Below are 12,407 nucleotides of genomic sequence, written 5' to 3'. Positions count from 1 at the left end.
TGAATTCATCAGAGGTTTAAGCATAGAAAGGTAAATTAAGGAAARAATAGAAAACAGAAAGAGCAGCAGGCCCATACCAGAAAGAGACAGGAACATAATTATGGTAGCAAAAGAAACCCATAACTATGATGATACCTCAAATACCGATGGGAACCCTATCATACATGCTTTATTTTGTTATTCACTGGCCTTACTGAGAGACTGCTCTGTCTTTTCAACATATACTGTTCAATTTACACATTTGGACCCTTTACCTAAGTTAAACATAATCGAAGTTACTAAAAAAATGGCATACAACACATGTACCTGGACACCTGAAACAAGTGAACCTGCAAGTACACCAGCAAGAGATTCCACTCCAAATAAGGTTCCCGCAACTAGAGGTGTGATCATAACTAAAGCACCAGGAGGGATAATCTCTTTTAGTGAAACATCTGTTGAAATCTTGACATATTCCAGGACTGTCCCAAACAGATAAAGACCAGAAGCTAAAATTCCAAAGAGATTGTAGCATTTTTCCTGTTAACTTTGCTGTCAGTTTGGGCATAAAACATAGTTTTAAGTATGTTGGAGCCAGCAGATATATATTACCTGAGGAATTGTTTTTAACAGCTTTGAAGCCAAAAAGAAGATGAGRTTGTAGCATTTTTTGGGTGGTTAGTTTGTTGTAAACAGACCCTTAGTGTATGTTTTCTTGGCCTTAAAATTGTGATATTTCCATGTGCAGACTCAATGGAAAAAACTAATACTGGACAGGTAAAGTTCACCAGCTGATGGTTGTGAAAGATTTCAAGGAGCAGGTAAGGGTTCACCTGCTGACATTAAGTAACTTCTCTTTGATAGAATCTTGGAATATTTCCAATTTGATGATTTCAAATATGGCCAGCCATCACATATAACTTAATAGCTCTTAATGTTTGCATGCTAATGATCGGTCTTTTTTGCCCAGTTTCTTATGCTAATAATTGATCGAGAATACTACTTGATACTGCCCTAAAATAACTTATATCGTGAATAAGTAGTTCATATAACTCATGCATAAGTCATTTCTTCACGAATTTTAGTTATGTTCATGTCCTACGGTCCAAAACAGTCAAACATGCGAAGTAACCAAGTATGTGCTTGCAATAGCAATTCTTTAAGTCAACAAAGCTTTTCTTGATAGAAAGGTTTTTATTTTATATATCATTAAGATCAAGATTTCCCTAATTAATTTACTTTCTACCTTATGCATGCTTTCCCTCCACAACAATAATTCATCAATTTAGAGCAATGATGCTATACTGTTTGTATTTCACCTTTGCCAAAACTTATGATATATATATATATATATATATATACACATATGTGTGTGTGTGCTTCTTATCCCCCACACCAAATATTCCGATGTCCTTATTTTTTGTTGGGTGGGTTAAATATGGAAAAATTTGAAGTACCTGCAAGCACACAAAACTATTTCAACAGTCGGCATGGCAGCTGGTGGCCTCACAAACGATTCCTGATAAGATGTATCATATTGATATGAGCATTTGGGCCTTGCTATTCCCTACAAAGATAAAATGGAAAGAAATATCAATTCTAGTTTTTGTAATTCAGTTGAAGCATATGTGATATCCACACACTTATTTGTTTAAAAGAGGAGAAAAGAGACCTTTTTTGTTTTGCTTTGTTTCTAATGTCTTTAGATAAAATCTCATAATACCCTGTGTTTTCTTTCTCCTGTATAAGCAAAAGAATATTCATCAGCTGATTGTATTTAAATGAAGTGAATAATTGACATAATCGATATAAACATATTACTAATATTTGAATTTTTTGGATATAAGCAGACAAGCAAAGGGCATAGAAAGAAAATATCAACCTTTAATTATCTTAATATCGTAAGTTGAGATTACTTTACCCATAAAAAGTAGCTTCATGAAGAAAAGATACCTATTTTTTTCCAGTTCTTGCCATTGAATTGCTGAACAGCTTTACATAACGTATAAGGGGGCATTCTTCATCATTTCAGAACCATAAATTAGAAACTAAGGCCAATAGTCTAAGGTATAAGGTTTTATGTCTATGAGATTGAAAGGGGACAACCCAATGCATAGTTTGGAATAATCTACATACTTGCAGAACTTATCGTATCTTCCTTTTTATGTAATTCATCTTCACTTAATAAAGTTCAGGGTGGCATTAATTGAGAATGAGAACATAAGAACTCAATAGTAATGATTCAAGTATTAAGAGAAGGTTTATGAATCCGCTTCAAAAAGAAATATTAAGAAACTTAATCATCCCGTATGTGTGCATCAATATTCAAAAATCAAAAAACAATTCAGACCGTAACATATGAATTGAACCAAAATCAATTAAAAATAAAACCTAATACCCTAATACGCTCTGACAATAGTAATTCAATAAAAAAATAAACTCATAATCGATTCTAAACAAAACTGAAGAACAAAATTGAATGGAATTCAAAATCACCTCTTAAAATGGAAATCTTAATCAAAATTGAAATCGAAATCAATAGGGTTTTAAGAGCATACCTCCAAATTAAAATTGAAATGGAAATCTCTACGGTTTTGAAGAACCTGTGAAATTAAAACATCWTGGAGGAGGGAGTTATATGGAAATCTACAGCTTCATGACCTTCATCCAATACAAGGTTCAGTAATTGGTTCTCATAAGTGCAAAGTTAAAACAGAATAGCCAAAAATAGTGGTGAAGCTAGAAYCTCCCATGGTAAATGGAATAATRGAAAAAAATWACCATAACATAATAGATGMTGCAATTGTTAGTATAAGTACATTATATACATAAGATGGATACAAATTAACTATTGCAGAGATTCAACGAGTATTAAGTATTAATGCATTCAGCAACAGATTAAGGTCCAAGCAGGTCCAATACACCCACTCGACTGACTTTTAGGGGTAAAAATCAGCAGCTAAAGGGGTTGTTTTTTGGCTAAAAATCAACAGCTACGGGTTGTTTTGTGGCTAAAAATTAGCAGCTAAAGAGGCCGATTTGTGTCTAAAAAATCAGCAGCAATAGGGACTATTTGGATGTTGTTTCGAGACTGTTTTGGRCCACATTTAGAGGTTGTTTAAGCTGTCCTAGGGGGTTGTTAACAGATGTTAGGTAAAGAAATTTGGACTTCAATTAACAAATGGTAGATTGGCAGCAAAAGGCATGGATTTCAAWTAGGATTTAGGCATACATGATACATTAACATTATACATAGAGACATACAGTGAATCAGTGATACCGTAACARAACTAGAAACATAAATGACAAACCACAAAGGACCAATTTCACAGCTTCATACTTAGGTTTTGCAATCAAATTAGAATTAGAAACATAAGAAATGAAATAAGTAAAGTAAATAACCCAAACCTCACAAGTCACAAGATGCGAGAGCGAGAGCGAGAGCGAGAGCCGGTCGATGCTCGAGACCCGAGAGAGGCAGAGAGCGAGAGCGAGAGCCGATTGAGTCAAGGCCTATTGCGATTTCGATTCGTGAATCCTTAATTGGTTTCTGTTCGTGAGTTTGTCRGTGAGCGTCGCTCACAAGCAAGAGGCGAGAGGGGACGAATTGAGTGAAGGCCGATTAAGATTGACTTGTATTGGTATTTGGTAACATTATTTGTAGGCCCAAGTCAAAATTAAACATGTATATGTATATTGGGCTTCAGAAAATTAATAGGCTTTTCTTTATTTGGGCCTAGATTTGATGTTAAAAATAGTTTTAAATATAATATGGTATTTATATCATTTTAAACTCTAATTAATAGGACACTTTTAAGTGTCCTATTAGCTTTTAAACACTAATACAACAATCAAAAATATCTATTAACTTTTAAAATTAACATGACACTTAAAAATGTCCTATTAACTTTTAAAATAATATGACATTTTAAAATGTCCTATTAAACTTTTAAATAAAACAACACTTAAAAAGTGTCCTATTAGACTCTAAAATAATGTGACATTGAAAAGTGTCGTATTATACTACATGATAGGACACTAAGAGATCTTAATAAGACATCAAAAATAAGAGTTCTATTAAATTTAAATCAAATAAGACTTATAAAATAATGTGTCGTATTAGCCCATTTTAAAGGACGGGTCTTGAAAAATGTCCCAAAAAAATGTCCTATAAACTTGTTTTTGTTGTAGTGTTCTTTTGTTACTATGACAATGAAATAAATAATTTCATAAGAAATAAATTATTACAAATAGACTTTGTAATTGATGTAGTATTTTTAATTTAATAAAAGAATATAAACTCAAATGGTTTACACTTATTATGCATTATATGAAACTGTTTCACTTTTTCTTGAATGAATTCATAAGACTCCTTGTCACCTTGAATGAAAGATGGACCCTTTGACATGGTGTTGTGAACCATATATGAAACTATTTCATTTATAGTTATTGAAACATGATTAGACTGAATTATTTGTAATCAAACTGATTTTAGGAGTATAGTTTTACAATTCATATTTTAGGTTTAAGTTCAAAGATATAAACTATTCTTTTATACAAAAAAACATTACCAACCTTGGGAATCACCCTTTGGTATCAGAGCCACACCACCGGTCCCCCTCCTTTCTCTTTCAAGATTTGGATTAGTATGCTCTATGACTGTCGTTTTATACGGATCTCTCATATCAGAAAACCAATCCAGAAGATAAAGTTGAGTGATTTGATATTAGGCCTAAGACGTTTTTGTATTCTCTTCTTCTCTGGTACAAAATTTGTAAGTCGACATAAGGGAAGTCGCATATATATTTTTAAACAAGAATTGAGAATAGATCTTTGTTCTAAGGAAGAATATCATACCCAATCATGAATTCGGATCTTTCTTACTCACGTTCATCTTCAAACTCCTCAAGTTTCCATCAATCTTCTACCTCCAAGATAGATCAGTTATACGAAATTTTCTATGTCCCAGATGATTCTAAAATACCCTTATCAAGTATGCCCATAGTTAACCCTTATAGTGTTTTTTCTAAGCCAACTTCCTCTTTTTCAAAAAAAGTAAAAAAAATTAATAGGATCCAGCTCAAACCACCAGGTAAAATATTTTGTTCAAGCATCCAAGTTCAACTCACACCAACTCCCGGCCACCTCTGCCGAATATCTAGTGACATTATCCCTTCCAACGGACCTTCCTAGGCATTGCCTAGCTCAACGGTATACACATATCCATTTTGGAGCTATTAGATTAGCCCTTACCTTCCATGATAGGAAAGGTCTTCCAACGTTCTCTCGTATCGCCTTGGTTGACACCAGATTTGTAGAATACCAACATGTTTGCATAGGTACTATACAAACAACCTTGAACGCAGGAACAGTTTTTGTCACTTTCTATCCAAACTTCAATATGCCTCTCAATGATCTCTCACTACATACAGCCCTCAAAGCCTAGATACAGATAGGTGGAACTGCCCAATTTAGCACATTCCAGGCAACCTTTCACTGTTAAATGGCATATAGGGTCCAAAACCACTATTTGGACATCATGGTTCCAGAACATGAACACGCAAAAGATCCCTTGCTTATTGATGTCAATTCAAGTGCCACTCCACATGCACGTATGTTCCAAGACAGTTATCCAGAGAAGAATTGCTCAAACTTCTACCAGAAAAATGGGTTACCAATTACGAGCAGATCCACCAAGCCCCTATCCAAACAAACACGGTTCCAGATTTCATTCGACATGAAAATGGAATGATTGAAGTCAAATTCTCGAACAGAGAAACAAAGATGGACATATTTCCAACCATCGGCATGATCCAACCATTAGAAACATCAACATCGCTACAAAGAGACCAACATTGTTGGTATGATGTATGCAACTGCCAAGATTGCTTGGACGAAGCATACAAAGTTGATTATGATGAAGATATTGCCAAAAAGGGTTCTCAACGTAAGCTACAGAAAATATATGAGGCAGGAGATCCTGCTGTTAGACTCCTAGGTAAACCATTAAGCAAGTTCGATTACTATGTTCTGTATGGAAAGTCACCCTCTAAACCAAACCCAACCCTCAAACCCTGCCACCCTCACCTTCTCATAAACCCCCAACCAGTCCCAAGGTGAATGTTGTGTTATAACACCAACAACCCCATCTGAGTACCAGGAAGAATTTCCACCACTCAATCCTTTTGAACATCCCCACCTAAGAACGAGGCATGATTGGAAGATCAGGACTCCCACAACCATAAGTTCCTCTAGAAACCCCAGTACCATTAGTCATGCTGAAGCCACTCTAAATTGGTAGAGTGAAAATGTTGTTGCCCAAAACAAAGTTTTCAAAACCATTTTGGCGCAACAGACAAAGCTGACAAAGACACAAGAGGTTCTTACGACAAAAGTGCAGACTCTCGAAGGTATAATCACGGAGATCAGGTTCAAGATACAAGGACTCCACAATGAGCTTATCTAGATAGTTCATAATAGTCCTTCGCCAACCTCCAACTCTCTCACCCAAAAAGAATCGGAAATGAAGCTCCTATAACCTCAGCTTATGGATCTTGAGAGACAACACAAACAAAAACGATTATCAACCCTGGTTGATGATCCATGAAGGTTACCTTCCACTCCTTATATTGGAACCGCATTTAATCCACAACCACTTCCCTCGTCATCATTCATCTAGACATCTCCGTCAGTAATGTTATGGTCCTCAGAAAAGGAAAAAAAGACAAACAAACCTACTTTGTTTCCTGCCAGATCTCAACAAGCCCTAGAAAGAACCGAGATAGCCTCTTCCAGTGGAACGAAGGTACTCCTATAAGACACGTCTATGGTTGCCTCCTCAAGGTCACCCAGAGTTTTACCAATAGAGGAAATAAACCCTATTTCTTTTTTCTTATAGTATTTGACCCAAAAGAATACCCCTCCGACATCTACTATTGTTGTTGCACCAATCATCTCTTCCTCCATTAATGAAGAAGGTGATTTTGACCCAACAGAAGCATCCGAACACCTGTTCATGACAGAGCCAGAAATCGGGTATCATATTTATTCAGAAGTAGAAGAAGGACCCAGTGACACCGTGTCCAGAAACAACACCCCAAAGACGGGCCAAAGTTCCAAAAGGTGATACTAAACAACAGTTCACCTTTGATGACATTCCCCCATTAAGATGGAGGGACAGAAGCATTGAAATGCAAACATGGTGTAGTGTAGAACTCCAATACTATGATATTGACATAGTAGTTAAAAGATTCATAACCAGGTGCCAAGGTCGCCTCAGAGATTGGTACTTGAGTCTTGGAGAGTATCGTCAACTACAAATCCAGCAATCTCAGTCTCCCGAAGAACTCATACATAAAATCAGTGTTGAGTTTATAGGCAATACAATCGAGCACACTGCCCATGCAAGATAATAATTCTTGAAAATGAAGTGTTGTTCATATCAGAAGAAAGATCTTAAGAGACATTATGATCGCATGTCAAAAAGATTTTATTGTCTAAATGGACCAGATGATGTGAATCTCAAGAAAGTATTCTTAAACTCCTTCCCAGAAACTCTAGCAAATGAATCACTTAGATTCTTAGAACTGAAAGGGATCACAGTTACTCAACCCTCAATAGGAGAACTTTACCAGCTGGTAATGAATGCACTCGCTAAGCTCTGCAATCAGAGAAACTTTTTTTCTGATCTCGAGAAGACTAGCAAAACCTTTCATACAGCTTGTGATGACAAGTATTTACGAATAAAATACGAAGACAGTTCTTTTTGCGATTGTTCCCACTTAGGGTGAAAGGAGAAAGCCTTTCGTCTCATAAAACGGTTGGAACAAAAGATGGAAATTCCTGAAACAGAAACCACCACAACGGGGTCTAAACACTGATAGATGATACATATGCAACAAGAAAGGGCACTTTGCAAGAGATTGTAAAGACAAGAGAAAATCCCAAACGTTGATTCAGACACTCAACCAAATTGAGTCGGTCGACATCTCAGATCTGGAATCTCTCTATTCTCTTGATGATGAACTTAATGATCAATCATTATGTTCAATTGTCTATTTAGACTCTTCAGATCAAAAGTCTGAAACTGAGTTTTCAGAGTACTATCCCGACATCGAAGTTTTCATGATAAAACCTCTCCCAGTTTTTCAAGCAAGCCATCTTCCTCTCCCACACATTCGAAACTTTGTCCCACATGTATTACCCGTACAAAAATCACAGTCAGTTCCTTTAGCCAAAGTCCACCTTCTCACCACAACATATGCCAAGCCTATCTTGGTTGTCGCCTTTTTTGATACTAGGTCTTCTGTTTCAATATTAAATCCCAATATCTTACCCAGCAGCTACTGGAGGCCACATCACCAATACTTTCTTGCAGCCAATGGTGATACTTTTGTCATTGACAAAATCAGTATCCCGACACATCCGGCTTTTTCCTAAATGTGTGGTTAAACACAGATTATTAGGATCCACTTCGCATGGCAAGGACCTTCTGATTGGTTTCGACACACTCCATACACTACCAGGATTGAGGTATGCAGAACAGGGTCTATACTACAAGAGTTTCCTAAATCCATGGAGCTCTATTCCACGACTCTATATGGAATCAGACATCACTATGGATAGTCTCAAACACCAGATTATTCAAACTTCTTCCGCTTCCAATCACACAAAATTTTTGAAGAAAAGTGGATCTCCACTATGGTTAAATCCTTCATTTTTTTGTTACACTCCCATTCAAACAAAACGAATATGTTAACCCCACAAGAGCAAGCCATCTGGGCATGAATCCAGATCACTACCAGCTTGCAACCCAAGAGTGTTCAGAGCTGATAAGCCAGGATCTCATAGAGTCAACTACATCACCATGGGCATGTGAAGCATTTTATGTCAACAAGAGAAGTGAACAAGTTCGTGGCAATCTTAGGCTAGTCATAAATTATCAACCCCTCAACCAGTTTTTGGCTGATGAAAAGTTCCCTCTACCATAGAAGAAGTCATTATTCCAGTCTCTCGCAGATGCAAAGGTTTTATCAAAATTTGATCTCAAAGCTAGTTTTTGGCAATTAGGGTTAAGTCCTGATGACAGACCAAAAACTACCTTATGCATCCCAGAACATCACTACTAGTGGAAAGTAATGTCGTCCGGTTTAAAAAAAATGCTCCATCTGTCTTCCAAAAGGCAATGATAAGGATTTTTGAACCTGTACACAACAACACTCTGGTATACATCGATGACATCCTTTTGTTCTCACCAGACAAAAAATCTCACATAGATTTACTTATGAGGTTTCATTCCATTGTCAAGGAACATGGGATCATGTTATCCGAAAAAAGATGGAAATCAACGTAAATTCTATTGATTTTCTTGGTATGAAAATATCTGATGGACAATACCAACCACATCCTCACATTGCTTAAGAACTATACAAGTTCCCAGGAATATTGACGTCACAAAAAAAAATTCAACAATTTCTTGAGCAGATAAATTATATGGCAGATTTTTTCCTAAATTATCGAGCCACACTGTGCATTTATTCCTCATGCTAAAAAAATTCGGAAATAGACATTAGCTATAGAAAGGATAAAGCAATTGGCTGATGCGATGCCTCCTTTAAAGATTCCTACTGTTTCTGACAGAAGGGTCCTCCAGACTGACGCAAATGATGGGCACTGGGGGGCAGTCCTAATAGTTCAAGACAAAACTGGTGTTAGAACAATTTGTGGATACAAAAGTGTCACGCTCAAAGAATCAGAGCAACACTACCACTCTATCTTCAAAGAGATCTTAGTTATCAAAAGGGGAACAGAAAGATTCCAATCCCATCTAATCGGTCATGATTTCCATATTGAAATGGATATGTCTTCATTCCCACGCATGCTTCATTTCAAAAGAAATGTACTCCCATAAGCCCAACTTTCGAGGTGGGCAAATTGGTTCTCTCAATGGAAATTCACTGTGAAACACATCAAAGGGTCAGAAAATATTCTAGCAGATTTTCTGTCCAGACCAAAGGGCTATAAATATGATGTTCCAAAATACATCCAGATAATCCACAAAGCCAAGGTCCTTCCAATGGTGTTTTCTGTAGAGAAAGCAAGCTCTTCCAGCTTGTTTATTCCAAACACTTCTCAACCTCCACATCAGGTCGATCCAACCGAAGGTACCACAACTCCACCACAAGTCCTACCAGATGAAATAACAAAAACAATTGCTAACCTTACCTTAAGAGAAAGGTCACAGTTGAATTACAAAACGTTCTTTACTATCACGCTAAAGAAGCATGGCATGTTCATGAGAAACCTTCAGTTCGATCCAGATTACTCGTTCCTAAATGTCTTCCATATCCATGACTTACATAGTTTCCAAAAAGAAGCCTTTGTTTCTTCTGCTATCTATTCGAGTCTCATACCATCGCAAAATCATTCAACTCAGCCAAATTACTCAGCTACATTTTCCAATGTCAGTTTGAGGGTCTGCCCCTAGGGGCAAAGAATGTTTTCACCCTTCTCCAGTGGTTCCTCCCAGCACATCAATGGATCCAACAATTAGTTGTCTGTTATAATGCCTATGTTGTAATCATGTTTAGGAGGCCCTGCTCCTTTCTACCACATACAGCTCTTCGATAGCAACAATCATTGGTCTATCACTCTCTATTAACATTCGTTCATGAATGGGATGACAACAACTCAGGTAGTAAGTACTTCGAGTTATCCCGACCAAGAAAGTATATGGAAACAAGGCGGATTCTAGCTGGTGCTAACCTAGTTGAACCAGATTCAATCCCAGAGCAAGTTATGAACAATGAAAAACTCTGTTCTTTCGAACATCGAGTTTCTACATCATGGGACGAAGCACTTGAACATTGGTTCCAGACTCATCTCACGAAGAAAATAGACACTTCCGATGAAGAAGACTTCAATGAAGACGACGAGCATTATGACTCCGAAGAAAAACTGCACAATCCTTATGAAGACGATCTGTCTCATCCTGACTCTCGTTGGAAATAATTATCATATTATAATAAAAATAATTGTCTCGACTAAAAGACAAAATGGTGTTGTAATAATGATGTAAGCTTGAAGTCACTTTATTGTGATGTAAGCGCTTACCTCATTTAGTTTGTTTTCTAGTTTGTATTATTACTTGCTTTTGTCATGCTTGTGTCATGCTTGCACAGGAGTACCTTTTCCTTCTCTATAAAAGGAAGGTTTCCCCTCATATGTAAATCATCCTTGGAAAAGAGATAAAAGTCTCTTTCTTATATCATCTCTTGTTCTTAAGTTTAAGTTCATGTTCTTCATGCTTTCTCTTATGCTTGTTTCATAGTTTTAGTCATCTTCTTAGTCATCTTGTATCATACTAGTCTCCCATTCTTGGGAATCACCCTTTGGCAATTAACCGAAGTCTTATCAACCATTAATAGTTTATAAACTACTAATGATAATAATTATATATTAAAATAAATTGATTTACAGCTTCCATAAAAATAGTTACCATATTTAATTTTCCATATTTAAAAACAATTAAAGCATTACCAAGGTTAACCATTACAAATTACAATGACATTCATACCCTTATTCATTAAAAATAAAGAATAAAACATGGAATTTTCCTATTGGTTGAAATTGGTTTTATAGTTTGCATGAAATAAGCCGTTTGCAATCTTACCCCCCCTCTCTCTCTCTCTCTCTTTATATATATATATATATATATATATATATATATATATATATATAGTAGAAGGATACTCGAACAATGCAGCGAGATAAATATCGACTTTAATGTTTAGTTTTTATTATTTGTCTTTATCGATATAATACGATTTTATGTGGTTTTGAAAAAACGATAATGATTTTATTGTTTTCTTGGTGTAACTTATTTAATTCAATTTTTTATTATAATTTAATTTAGATTTAATAACAAAATAATTTATTTTTGGTTTAATAATATAATTTTTTAAAAAGATAATAATTAAACATTCTGTGAGAACTCAATGATTATCTTAATTATATTTTAGCTTTTTATATTTAAAATAGATGTTTATCCTGTATTTGATTATATTTATCTGCAGTTATTTACACAAATTTAAAATAGAGCTTTAATTAGTTGTACTTATGCAAAATTACTTGTAATATTGAATTTTAAGTAATATACATCAATAAACAGTACTTCATGCATAAAAAGTGGTTTTTAAGAGTTTTTGTCAAATGTTTTATAATATAGTATATATATATATATATATATATGTGTGTGTGTGTGTGTATGTATGTATGTATATATATGTATATGGTGCTTCATGGTCAAAACCACAAATGTTGACCAGATGAAGGGTTAGGATTACTTCTTTACTTCTTAAATACTTACCACTTCTCAAATGAATGTTTCCATGTGTATGTGTGTATATATATATATATGGGGGGGGGGG

This window comes from Cynara cardunculus (genome assembly GCF_001531365.2).
Source record: "Cynara cardunculus var. scolymus isolate 2C chromosome LG 10, CcrdV1, whole genome shotgun sequence".
Lineage (NCBI taxonomy): Eukaryota > Viridiplantae > Streptophyta > Magnoliopsida > Asterales > Asteraceae > Cynara > Cynara cardunculus.
The sequence above is the reverse complement of the archived record's forward strand: the minus strand, read 5'-3'. Positions refer to the sequence as shown.